The following is a 12,283-nucleotide window of genomic DNA, read 5'->3' as shown; positions in this document are numbered from 1 at the left end:
GAAGTTAAGAAAGACGCACATCAAGTAGTCACTGACGGTTCTCGTGACCCTCTATAAACTTCCCATGCTGGTTAATACAATGCAGGGGGTTAAAAAAAGCCTACGTATCTTGTGAAACAGGGATATTTCTCTTCTCCCACCTGCCGACGAGTCTTTCTGCTAAGCTGAAAGATTCATTGTCTTTTCTCAGAACTGCTCATGCATTTAGGAAGCTTCAGGCTCTCTGGTAAATATTAATTTAATGACTCAGCAACTCAAGTCAAGTGGTTGTTCATTTAACATATTTATGGACGGCAACAAAAGGTGGAGAAATCCTTTGATACCCTTTTGTTTTTCTCTATGGTCATGATGAATGAAAGGACAAGGCCTGACAGTAACAGGTTGAAGACTGTGACAAAAAAAACAATCAGGAAAGATTGATCGAGACAAAAGCATTTCAGAGACACTGCTGAAAAATGTATGGTGACACCATTCTGAACTGATCAATGCCCCTAGATATATAGCGGGGTCCAAAATTATTCACACAAAGACCATATCCCCAAGACATGCTAACCTCCCCTGTTATTGTTAACGGTCAGAGGTTCGCATGTCTAGTTTTTAGTTTAGTTGATTTGCACAAATAGACAGTAACAGTTTTTCTCTGAGCAATTGAGTTACTAGAAAACAATTTTCTTTGGGCATACAAAATAGCTCAGTATTTTAATTATTGATTTTGTACAGTCATTATAACTCGTCTTTATCTAGGATGTCAATCATTTCAGACCCCAAGGTACACTAGACTCCGAAGTGCTTTTCAGGGCATTTATGGAACGTGATATCCCTGGGGAATTGCTGTGTTGAGGGGATGTGTCACAACTCACTAAGAGTACATTCTTAAAAGAACCAGTCAGTTCATAATGTACCATGACTACAGATGTCATTTCCAAAAAGCAAGTGGCTAATTGGAAGTGTTCACTCACTATTGCTGTATTTGCATCTTAGATATTTTGTCGAGTCATTTAAAAAAAAGATTTAAGTAGATTTCCCAAGCTGATAAATGAGAGCTCAGGTTTTTTTTGTAGACTGGATCTGGGCTTGGCACACAAAGGTTTCATCCCACTCAGAAAGGGACTTGTTATGGCTTGTTGAGGGTACATTAAACTCACTTTATTCAGCATTGTAATTGTACAGACGGCCTCATTGAAACAGACAAGTGTACAGATGGTCTCTCTGTTAAGCCAGGTGCAACTTCAAATAGTCCAACGGCTTGAGTCTGTGTTTGCTTTGGGGGGAAAGTCAGTGGAAACGTTGACTATAAACCTGCGGAGTCAATCATGTATGTGGGAGTAATTCATATGATGAACTAGGCTTTGAATTTGTCGCTCCGTTTAGGAGCTGCCTGAAGGGGCCAAACTGCATGTATCTCCACTGTTGTACAGTCGTGGCCAAAAGTTTTGAGAATGACACACATATTAGTTTTCACAAAGTTTGCTGCTTCAGTGTCTTTAGATATTGTTGTCAGATGTTACTATGGAATACTGAAGTATAATTACAAGTATTTCCTAAGTGTCAAAGGCTTTTATTGACAATTACATGAAGTTGATCCAAAGAGTCAATATTTGCAGTGTTGACCCTTCTTTTTCAAGACCTCTGCAATCTGCCCTGGCATGCTGTCAATTAACCTCTGGGTCACATCCTGACTGATGGCAGCCCATTCTTGCATAGTCAATACTTGGAGTTTGTCAGAATTTGTGGGTTTTTGTTTGTCCACCCGCCTCTTGAGGATTGACTACAGGTTCTCAATGGGATTAAGGTCTGGGAAGTTTCCTGGCCATGGACCCAAAATATCAATGTTTTGTTCCCGAGCCACTTTTGCCTTATGGCAAGGTGCTCCATCATGCTGGAAAAGGCATTGTTTGTCACCAAACTGTTCCTGGATGGTTGGGAGAAGTTGCTCTCAGAGGATGTGTTGGTACCATTCTTTGTTCATGGCTGTGTTCTTAGGCAAAATTGTGATTGAGCCTTTTCCCTTGGCTGAGAAGCAACCCCACACATAAATGGTCTCAGGATGCTTTACTGTCAGCATTACACAGGACTGATGGTAGCGCTCACTTTGTCTTCTCCAGGCAAGATTTTTTCCGTACAGATGCACTCACACCTGCCTGCTCCCGTTCCTGAGCAAGCTCTGTACTGGTGGTGCCCCGATCCTGCAGCTGAATCAACTTTAGGAGATGGTCCTGGCGATTGCTGGACTTTCTTGGGTGCCATGAAGCCTTCTTCACAACAATTGAACCACTCTCCTTGAAGTTCTTGATGATCTGATAAATGGTTGATTTAGGTGCAATCTGACTGGCAGCAATATCCTTGCCTGTGAAGCCCTTTTTGTGCAAAGCAATGATGACGGCACGTGTGTCCTTGCAGGTAACCATGATTGACAGAGGAAGAACAATGATTCCAAGCACCACCCTCCTTTTGAAGCTTCCAGTCTGTTATTCGAACTCAATCATCATGACAGAGTGATCTCCAGCCTTGTCCTCGTCAACACTCACACCTGTGTTAACGAGGGAATCACTGACATGATGTCAGCTGGTCCTTTTGTGGCAGAGCTGAAATGCTATGGAAATATTTTGGGGGGATTCAGTTCATTTGCATGGCAAAGAGGGACTGCAATTAATTGCAATTCATCTGATCACTCTTCATAACATTCTGGAGTATATGCAAATTGGCATCATACAAATTGTGGCAGCAGACTGTGAAAATTAATATTTGTGTCATTCTCAAAACTTTTGGCCACGACTGTAGGCTGGCCTCGGGCCTTGCAGGCAACCCCACTGAGAGAGTGAGACGAGCACATATTTCAACCTTTTATTTTCCTACCTTCCAGACTTGGACAGAGGACCTGGGTCCAATTCATCAAGTCATTCCCCATTTGCAACAGAGACCACTTTTAAATATGGCACTTGGCTGAGGTGATATCTCATTGAGTTGAAACACCCATATCCTTAAAGGATTGCATTTTGAGGATACGCAGCAGTTTGTTGGAAGAAAAGCTGTCGTTTGCTGTCATTCTTGAATACATTTTCTGAAGAAATTCTTTTCAGTCAAAATAACTTTGTTTTTTCACTGCTGTGTATAATCATGACAATGTTTGTGTGTGATTCACCATAATACATGTTAGTCATTTAGCAAACGCCGCTCTTATCCAGAGCGGCTTACAGTAGAGTTCATACATTTTCATTCTTTTTTCCAACTTTTTTTGTACTGGTCCCCCGTGGGAATCGAACCCACAACCCTGACTTTGCAAGCACCATGCTCTACCAACTTAGCCATATGAGACCTACATAGCCATTCATCGTTGTATTAGCTACTCAGAGTGACCCATTCCCTGGGGAGGCACAGCGTGACTCCTTTGCCTGGGGAGGTACAACGTGACTCCTTTGCCTGGGGAGGTACAGCGTGACTCCTTTGCCTGGGGAGGTACAGCGTGACTCCTTTGCCTGGGGAGGTACAGCGTGACTCCTTTGCCTGGGGAGGTACAGCGTGACTCCTTTGCCTGGGGAGGCACAGCGTGACTCCTTTGCCTGGGGAGGTACAGCGTGACTCCTTTGCCTAGGGAGGTACAGCGTGACTCCTTTGCCTGGGGAGGTACAACGTGACTCCTTTGCCTGGGGAGGTAGAGCGTGACTCCTTTGCCTGGGGAGATACAACGTGACTCCTTTGCCTGGGGAGGTACAACGTGACTCCTTTGCCTGGGGAGATACAACGTGACTCCTTTGCCTGGGGAGGTACAACGTGACTCCTTTGCCTGGGGAGGTAGAGCGTGACTCCTTTGCCTGGGGAGATACAACGTGACTCCTTTGCCTGGGGAGGTAGAGCGTGACTCCTTTGCCTGGGGAGGTAGAGCGTGACTCCTTTGCCTGGGGAGGTAGAGCGTGACTCCTTTGCCTGGGGAGGTACAACGTGACTCCTTTGCCTGGGGAGGTACAACGTGACTCCTTTGCCTGGGGAGGTAGAGCGTGACTCCTTTGCCTGGGGAGGTAGAGCGTGACTCCTTTGCCTGGGGAGGCACAGCGGGACTCCTTTGCCTGGGGAGGCACAGACCTATGCATACAAAAAACAGCCTTGACAAGCCGCCAGTCTCCCGTAGTCTCCCATATAATACGTTGTGACCATTGCCATGGCATTTGTATCCTGGGTCTCTCTGTATGTGCCTGCTAGCAGTGCGGTGGTAGCAAACCTAGGATTCCACTGGTGCTGCCTGGCAGGCTGGCACAAAACTATCCCTCTCTACTCTCTCTCTCTGCCCAGCCTCTAGCAGCTAGACGCAGGGCTCTCCAACCCTGTTCCTGGAGAGCTACCATCCTGTAGGTTTTTGCGTCCAACCCAAGTTGTAACTAACCTGATTCAGTTTATCAACCAGCTAATTATTAGAATCGGGTGTGCTAGATTAGGGTTGCACTGTAGCGCTCAGGGTTGGAGAGCCCTGAACTGAACTAGAGTATAGCTGGAGGCCTCAGCCAGCACCACAGTGTGTGTAATATGTGACAGGGCCGTCTCACGGGACCCCAGTACCCAGCTGAGAGGACCCAGCGGGACCCACAGAGGGCGACGGAGCATCTTCACTTCACATACGCGTCTGATCTGCTTCCCCTGAGGAGCATGCAGGGTCACAATGTCCCAGCGGGCCACTCAGAACACACACACACAATGGCTCTCAGACGCTGCTCAACGATGAGTCATGCGCAGCACGATGAGCAGATCTTTTATTTTCAGCTGTGGCTATTATCTCACTATCCTGCTTGTAAAAATTCTGGACACCGATTTGAAGGACAAAATAGCTGAATTTGATGACCTCTGCTTCTTAGTTTGAAGCGTGCTTGTGTTCAGGTCTAGACGAGTAACGTATCTAGATGTGTATAATAGCTCACATAACAACCACAGTACAGGCCACTTTACTTTGTTTTCTTTTCTTATAACATGTTATAAACGACCCAGAGTACTACCAATGATGAATCACCTGGAACAGCCAATGACTCGGCAATGAATCTACAGTTGGCAGTGTTTCTTTGTAGAAAAGCAGAAAGATCAATGCTGTTACACAGCGGATGCAGATCCCTTGGGGCTACATGCTGGCCATGGTATATGCAAATGGATGTATATGTAATATAACGATACTGTCTTCAAAAGCGTTAACTGTTTGCATTGCCTCTCTATATGACATATCAATATCAAATCATTTCTGGGTAACAAAAACTTACTGTGATTTGTTTTTGACCATTTTAATTGAAAACAAAACAAAAATAGCAAGTAAGAATTTTGCTAGGACTGTCTAGGAGTGGGGAAAACTAGCTGTTATTGGCAAAGAGGTATGGAACTTTCTTGTTGATCTAACAACCAATTTACCACCTGGTGATGTCATCAAGGCAGTCCAAAACAATCCCACCAAAACAGGTTGACATTTCAGTCTTTTCTAGCTCTAAAGGGGCATGATTATCATGATTATGATTATCTTTTCAGACAAATCATGTTTTTCACTGCACTCTGCCTTTAAGTGGAGTCCTCTACGCTAATGGCGTGTCATGTTTCGCGGTGGAGCTTTAAAGTGATTTGGTCGCAGCAAATCAAATCAAATCTAATTTATTTATATAGCCCTTCGTACATCAGCTGATATCTCAAAGTGCTGTACAGAACCCAGCCTAAAACCCCAAACAGCAAGCAATGCAGGTATAGAAGCACGGTGGCTAGGAAAAACTCCCTAGAAAGGACAAAACCTAGGAAGAAACCTAGAGAGGAACCAGGCTATGTGGGGTGGCCAGTCCTCTTCTGGCTGTGCCGGGTGGAGATTGTAACAGAACATGGCCAAGATGTTCAAATATTCATAAATGACCAGCATGGTCAAATAATAATAATCACAGGCAAAACAGTTGAAACGGGAGCAGCAGCACGGCCAGGTGGACTGGGGACAGCAAGGAGTCATCATGTCAGGTAGTCCTGAGGCATGGTCCTAGGGCTCAGGTCCTCCGAGAGAGAGAAAGAAAGAGAGAAAGAGAGGACACCGGATAGGACAGGAGAAGTACTCCAGATATAACAAACTGATCCTAGCCCCCCGACACATAAACTACTGCAGCATAAATACTGGAGGCTGAGACAGGAGGGGTCAGGAGACACTGTGGCTCCATCCGAGGACACCCCCAGACAGGGCCAAACAGGAAGGATATAACCCCACCCACTTTGCCAAAGCACAGCCCCCACACCACTAGAGGGATATCTTCAACCACCAACTTACCATCCTGAGACAAGGCCGAGTATAGCCCACAAAGTTCTCCACCACGGCACAACCCAAGGGGGGGCGCCAACCCAGACAGGAAGATCACATCTCTGACTCAACCCACTCAAGTGACGCACCCCTCCTAGGGACGGTATGAAAGAGCCCTAGTAAGCCAGTGACTCAGAGAGAGGCAGAGAATCCCAGTGGAAAGAGGAGCACCCATCATTTGTTATTCACTGTTGCATCATCAGTTTCATATTTAAAGGAAAACAACACAAGAAATGTATTTTTATGAGGTGAGAGTTATTCATTAATGCCAATCTGTATTTGAGGTGCTGCTGTTTGGAGGTCTTCCCTTTGTGCCACGTGAAGACTTTCAACCTTCATTCAACCTTCATTCAACCTTCAGTTATATCACCTTCACATTATTACTTATCATCCGCACATGAGTCTTCAGGGACGCAGCCTTTCAGAACTGTGGTTAAGAGCCATTTGAATTTTGACTGACAATATGAAGCCACGGACACTGCTGTATATTGGCTGAAGCACATGGCAGAATGGATTCCCCTTCCCCTCTCTTCCATTGTAATGACCGATCAGGCCTGTTTTGTGAGCAAGTTGGAGGAGGAGCAGAGATGGATTTAACAGAGATGACTGTGGCATACCTTGGCAGAAAATAGTTATATTTTGTAGTTTATTTGAAAATACCAACTTTTCAAATACTCAAGGTAGTCAAATGAAGTTTTATATAGTTTCAACTCCCATGTCTCAAAAAAACAAATAATATTTGAAGAAACATAAACTACAACCATTAAATTTGAATTAGTCTAGTACACTGTATATGTACAAAATATCATTGGTTAATTGGTTTGATAGAAATATATTGTGTAGCTCAAATATGATTGTCAAATAGAGTGGAATAGTATAGGAGATTGTATGTTCTCTATTCATTATGTTTCTGTCTTCAACATGCAGTTCCAAATGTAGCCCTGCCATAAGTTGAAGGCAGCCAATCCAATAGTTTCAGAAAAGTAGTCACTTCCTGAGATCTGTATTCAAATAGTTTAGAAAAGTATTCACTTCAGAGATCTGTTTTGAAAAGTAGACACTTTCAGAGATCTTTATTCAATTAGTTTTAGTCACCTCCAAAGTTACTATTTGTTCCCCTGGAAAATGAGTTGCTTTCAACAAAGCATAAAACTATAGTTATCCCAGGTCTGGACAGTGATAATTAAACTGCTGTACGTCACTGTATTCTCCTCGAACATGGACATGGGTCAGATGTGGTCCTGAACTGCAGAGGACCCCAACGTCGGTAGACTCCACTGGTCCGTGACATTTTGAAACCGTATGAGCTGAGGATGCAAAGACTCTTTTTAAGATTTCCCACTTACGTTTGAAGATGGAATGGCGGTTTATCATTAACTCCATCACAATTGATTATGCTTACTAATAACCACAGGAATCCATCTAATTTATCATAAGTAACATCAAAGCATTTTCAAAACAAATATCTTATCTTATTCTACTAATCATGATTTAATAGTTCCACTCAAATACACAGTGTGAGGTCAGTGCTATCGTGTCATTAATGCTGCGAAACATTACCAATTGTTCTGGTTTCTACCTGGCGGTGCTGCTACCATCAATCCAGTGACCACAAGAGTGCCTTCATCACTGGGGGCAGGATAGTGGATGTAGTTTGTGTGCTTCAATGTGAAACCGGAGGTCTGCTGTTACTGACACGTTAGATTAGATTAGCTTTTGTTAGCTCCAGCGCTAACCCGGCAGTAAGCAAATTGGTTTCTTGGGGGAGGTGTGCAGGTAGGCTGTATACGGTTAAAGAGCATGCAGGCTTTGGTAGCAGCGGTCTGTTTTGTACTGACAGGAGTTTCATGCTCCCTGGGGGATGGAAAAAATGCACGTTTCACCGCCACGGGGGATTCTCAGAATGTTTTAAGAAGTGTTTGCCAGGAAATCCATTTGTTTTGGTCTGTTAGCGCAGTGTTTGAAGTCCTGGGGCTCGCAGCATTACAGAATCAAACTGCCCTGACTTGTTCACTGGACTCCATAACTCTCGCATTCAGGTGTCGGTAAATCGATCAGGAACACTCAATCATTTAAATACGTAAATAACTTGATGAGGCTTCACGGTCCTACTGTCACAGATCATGGGACACCGGTAGAGTGTCAGTCTCCTGACGCGTTGTCAAGCTGTCTGATATTTCTTAGCAGTAACACACACACACACACATTATTAATTTGGATTATTATTATTACACACACACGTTGAGATGTTTAGTAATGAGGGAGAAGCCATCCCTGGAGCCAGGATGTCTCCCTAGTGAGACACACCATGTCTGCTCTGTCCCCCTGCAGCTCACTGCCTCACTCCTATACCGCCCCAGAAGATGGACACCACCAGACATTAACATATCTCCAGTGCTCCTGTCTGCTGGCTCTCCACACGTTTGAAATTCATCTCTTCTCTCCAGTAACATTTGAGCAAGACGCTTCCTCGGCTATGCCCACAGGGAGAGGGAGGGGGAAGGGGGGGCTTTAAAAGGCCCTTTATGTTTTTCTCTGCTCTCTCTCTCCCCCCGTAGCCTGAAGGCTGGGAAATCACAGTTTCACTCAGATGGAGGGGTGTGTGTCGTTGAAACAAAGCAGACAGATCCAAAACACTGCAACACAGTAAAGCCCCTGCTTTAGATAGAAACATTGCCATGGTAACTACTGTACCGTTGTCAATTTTCTCCTGAGCTTGTTATTTTGATGGAGCAAAATAGGGCAGGGTAATTGAATTTGTTTGTCTAAAAATACGTACATAATAATGTTCCCTTTCCTTTCACATCGATTAAAACCTTTTCAGTTTGATCTCTTCTGTCGTCCAATCAAATAGCATGGTGATGGTATGCCTTATTGTTGTATTTGTAGAAAACACAGGGGGAGGCTGTTGGTTCTAGAATAGGAGGGTCAAATGCTGCATACTGCCCATTGTGGTTCCCTGGCTAGATTTCCGCCTCCAAAAGACACATATATTTGTCTTTTTTTAAATTGATTGACAAAAATTATATTTGGCTACATTACAATCTACAGGACAATACATGTTAAAGGTAGACTCAGGATATGCTATCGATGCAGAAAGTAAACAGCATTGTGGGTAAATTTATGCAACAACTAAGAGCGTTGAAGCGCAATGCTTAACTTCTTTGCTGTTTTGGTCCCGTAGCTACCATGCTGTAACAGCGGGAAGCGAACCTGTGCACATGCGCAGTACTGTGTGAGAGCCAAGTCTTGCATCTCTCTCATCTCATTATCTGTGCAGTGCTGCTCGTGGCAACTTCAAATCGCAGTCTCTTATTTCTATTCTGTTTTTACCAAAAATGTACCAAAAAGAACAATAATAATTTATAAAAGTAAAGAAACACAAGACACTTTGTTATCAGTTAAAGCATTATAATAAATATTGATTACAATCAAAACTTTCTATTTGCATTATAAAAACTTGTGTATAAAATCTGTGTTTTGTTAATCAGCTTCTTGCGGAACTTGATGTGTGTGTTTCAATGAATCACTGGAGAACAATATTTCCTTCTTTGGTAGGTTTTTAAATCAAAAAGTAACATCACTCCTACAGCATATGTTATATTTTACTGTATGTTCACGAGATTCAATTCTCCCTGCAACTTCACCAGACTGCCGCTGTGTTCACTGCTCTGTGACCCTGAACGCCAGATTTCATGCTTATTTGACCCGACTGCTATCCGTGGTGCTGAATATCAGATATTGTCACTATTGCACTTGAAAAGGGCTGTAATTTCTTGTGTGGCTCCCTCAACGCTTTTTTTTGTGTGTGTGCGTGGAAAAAAATGTCTCTTCCATTCATAAAGGTTGCAGACCCTGTGCTAAGGTGATCCAATCCGTGTTCCCTGTCTAGTTTCTCTGCCCTGTATTTTGTTGTGGCGTAATTGTGCGCTCCCCATTACGGGGCTGTGCCGTGAACATCCTTTCTCTAAGGGCGCTGTACCATGGCACCATGATCAAAGTTGTATGATCAAAGTAGGCCTGTGTTCCTGTAATGACATTAAAGCTTTCTGTGTCGCGCCTGTTTTTTCACAAACAGGAAGGAGGTGATATTCAGACTGTGGCAGGGTTTGTGGCTGTGTCTGCTGTCGGCAGGAAGTCAACTAAATGGAGGGAGCTCTAGAGTTGTTTAATTGACAATAATTGTATACAAAAAAAATCTATTAGGTCTTGTCATCTCAAAATCCACAAATTTAAGTGACTTTATACTGTTACCTTTTTAGAACCTTAAACTGTAATTTAGCCATTATCTAACTAAAAAACAACAACATCTTAATTGGACAGCACTTCAAATCTATTGCATTGTCTATGCAAGTTATTAGATTGTTTGTAATAATACCAAACAACACCGTAAAATGTAATTGGACGACAGCTTCAAAAGGTACGAGCAGAAAGGCAATAGAAAGGCCATTTTAGTTGAGACGAGCAGTCGAAAGGATACTATATCTGTTCACATTGTCTGCATGTATTCCAGTTCTCACAGAAATCCCCTCACACTATACCATATTATTGTGTGCAATATAACACTGATGACACACTGATTTCAATCTTAATCATAATAATCATCTTTAACTATTAAAAACCCTTTAGCGTAGGCTCAAGACTTTAGTTACAGTATATTTGGTCACCGGTGCAGCAAACCTAGACAAATGTCACAGTTGACAAGCGTGTCAAACTCATCTCTCCTCCGTTGAGACATCGCTAGGAGACAACTAGAAGAAAAACACCATGTCCTGTATCTGACCCTGTTCCTGCTGTCAGGACAGACAGACCTGAAACACGCATTCACACACCCAGAAACAGAGACACAGAGAGACACACACACACACACACATACTCTCTTTCTCCCATACATACTGACACACACACTCTCTTTCTCCCATACATAATGAGACATACACACACACACTCTCTTTCTCCCATACATACTGAGACACACACACACACTCTTTCTCCCATACATACTGAGACACACACACACTCTCTTTCTCCCATACATACTGAGACACACACACTCTCTTTCTCCCATACATACTCACACACACACACACTCTCTTTCTCCCATACATACACACACACACACACTCTCTTTCTCCCATACATACTGAGACACACACACACTCTCTTTCTCCCATACATACTGAGACACACACACACTCTCTTTCTCCCATACATACTGAGACACACACACACTCTCTTTCTCCCATACATACTCACACACACACACACTCGTTCTCCCATACATACTGACACACACACACACTGACACACAGACCCACTCACACACAAACACACACTCAAAGCTCGCCCCACTTTGTGCTGCCTGCCAAAACTCAGGGTGGATCTTGGTTATAGAAAGGGCATTTTAGCTGGTCTCTTCATCAGTCAGTCATGACAACCATTAGTGCATCCCCTAGTCCATTGGCCTACTAACAACTCAGGAGCACTTCATCCTTCTTATCTACCGCTGTGTGCTACGGATAATGAAGAGAGATGCATCTGCACTGTGCTGTCAAAAGGGACTAAGTAATGGATTATTCCTTTACTCCTCTGATTTGGCACAATGGCATAAGAGTATTAGAAATGTAAGATTATGGATAGCCTAGTGGTTAGAGTGTTGGTGCCAGTAACCGAAAGGTTGCAAGTTCATATCCCCGAGCTGACAAGGTACACATCTGTCGTTCTGCCCCTGAACAGGCAGTTAACCCACTGTTCCTAGGCCGTCATTGAAAATAAGAATTTGTTCTTAACTGACTTGCCTGGTTAAATAAAGGTAAAATAAAACATTGGAAAGGAAGTTGAAAGCGAAATGCTTTGTTTGTTGATGCACTGCAAAATCAAAAGGAAAAAATAACTCAAGTCTTAGGCCTGTCGCTTGACTTTACTACTGTGCGTTTTTACACTTGAATAAACACTCTCTCGCTCTCCCTCTGTCTGTCTGTCTGTCTG

The 12,283-nt window shown here is 43.5% G+C and overlaps 1 protein-coding gene across 7 annotated transcripts in view; it reads left to right on the top strand.

The window, feature by feature from the left end:
- The window catches only part of LOC115104874 (lethal(3)malignant brain tumor-like protein 4), a 129,292-nt gene that overhangs the window by 106,530 nt on the left and 10,479 nt on the right, over nucleotides 1-12,283 (top strand). The gene's annotated exons all lie outside the window — the stretch shown is intronic.

Source organism: Oncorhynchus nerka, linkage group LG22, assembly GCF_034236695.1.
Source record: "Oncorhynchus nerka isolate Pitt River linkage group LG22, Oner_Uvic_2.0, whole genome shotgun sequence".
In the NCBI taxonomy this organism is placed as follows: domain Eukaryota; kingdom Metazoa; phylum Chordata; class Actinopteri; order Salmoniformes; family Salmonidae; genus Oncorhynchus; species Oncorhynchus nerka.
Note: the sequence above shows the minus strand (reverse complement) of the source record. Positions and strands in the feature narration are given on the sequence as shown.